This window comes from Pteropus vampyrus, unplaced genomic scaffold (genome assembly GCF_000151845.1).
Source record: "Pteropus vampyrus isolate Shadow unplaced genomic scaffold, Pvam_2.0 Scaffold115, whole genome shotgun sequence".
In the NCBI taxonomy this organism is placed as follows: domain Eukaryota; kingdom Metazoa; phylum Chordata; class Mammalia; order Chiroptera; family Pteropodidae; genus Pteropus; species Pteropus vampyrus.
This window is the reverse complement of record NW_011888896.1, coordinates 246,336-248,064: the sequence shown is the minus strand read 5'-3', so window position 1 is coordinate 248,064 and position 1,729 is coordinate 246,336. Positions and strand designations below refer to the sequence as shown.

At 32.6% G+C, this 1,729-nt stretch overlaps 1 pseudogene; it reads right to left on the bottom strand.

Annotated features, from left to right (window-relative positions):
• Positions 1-1,401: 1,401 nt before the first annotated feature.
• LOC111743523 lies at positions 1,402-1,520 on the bottom strand (annotated as a pseudogene).
• Between the last annotated feature and the right edge of the window lie 209 nt (positions 1,521-1,729).

Genomic DNA, 1,729 nt, shown 5'->3' with positions numbered 1-1,729 from the left:
AAGGAAGAAAAAATATAAGCAGCAAAACAATGGAGAAGATATTTAAAACAGCTATGATTAACAAAGAATTAAAGATTAGTATTTATTTAAAATAGAATCTTTCAATAATAAATAGATTAAAAAAACAATAGAGAAATAAGCAAATTAACTGTCATGCATCTCATAAAAGAGGAACTATAAGTAGCAAATAAGCATATGGTTAAAAGGGTAATCTCATTAGAAATCTTTGAAACCAAACTAAGAGAACAATAAGATGTCATTTTATCACTACGAAAAAAAAAAAGAAGAAAAAAAAAAAGAATTATGAAGATACCATGTAGGTAAAAATATGAAACAATGGGAACTTTTGTATATTACTATCTCAAGTGTATTAGTTCATTCAATTTGCAATTTGGAAAATAATCTGGAATTTTTTCAAGTTAAACATGGACAATTTCACTCCTAAGTACATAGTCTAGAGAACTCCTTGTATCTATGTACCAGCATATATGTATTAAAATGTTCACAGCAGCATTGATTGCAATAGCCATATATATGTAAAATATACATATATGAAACAACACAGTAGGAAAATGGAATGATATGAAATAGTCTATAACAGTGAAAATGAATGAACTATATCTTCAACAACACAGATTTATTTTACAAACCCAATTTTAGTTTTTAGGATACTAGCAAGTCAAAGAAGACTTAGTATAACAGCACCTTATAAAGCCTAAAAGTTACGCAAAACTAAAAAATATATGTAATAAAATGATTTTTTTTAAAGCAAAGGCAAGATAATCCAGGGTGCTGGTTTTCTCAGAGGGTAGGAGAGGAACAAGGGAAGGAAAGAGCAATTTAATTCTATAGCATTGGTGGTGCCTGGTTCTTAAGCAGGGTAGTGTGTTCATAAATAATCATTTTATAATAATGGTTCAAAATTTATACATTTATTATTTTATGTGGCAAATACTTTATAATAAAATAATTTCAATTAAAAAATACAGTAGATAGAACACAATGAGGTGATGAGGAAAATGAGTATTTTATATAGGATGGTCAGGAAATGCCTCACTAAGGTAACATTTTAAGAGCGACTTCGAGGAAATGAGGGAGCAGGCTATGCAGATATTTTGGGAAAGAGCATTCCAGCAAGGGAGAACAGTAAAGGCCCTGAAGCCAAAATGGGCCTAACGTGTTAGAAGAGTATGGAAGAGCCCAGTGTGGTTGGAGTGGAGGGATCACAGAGTGAAGTCATAGAAGATAGAATGGTAGTGACTTAGGTAAAAGTCAGATCATATAGGACTTTCTAAGATAAGTAAGAAAGTATGAAGCTTATTGAGTGATAGCGGAAACTGTCGGAGGATTTTAATTAAGAGAGAGTGACATCATATGATTTCTTTTCTTTTCTTTTTTAAACACCTACAGCATCTGGTCTTCCTAGGTGGTCTCCCATCCAAGTACTAACCAGGCCTGACCCTGCTTAGCTTCCAAGATCAGACAAGAACGGGCATGTTCAGGGTGGCATGGCTGTAGATAATCTGATTTCTTTTTAAAAGGATAATTCCAGCTGTTATGTAGTAAAAAAACTGTTGAAGGCAAAAATGGAAATTGGTTAACCAGCTGAAAAGTAATTGCACTAGTCCAGGTAAGAAATGATGGTATTAGCTGTAGTAGAAAAATCGAGAGAGATTAGATGTTAGATATGAGCAGGACTGTGAAAGAAAGTGAAGATGCAATGCCCCTT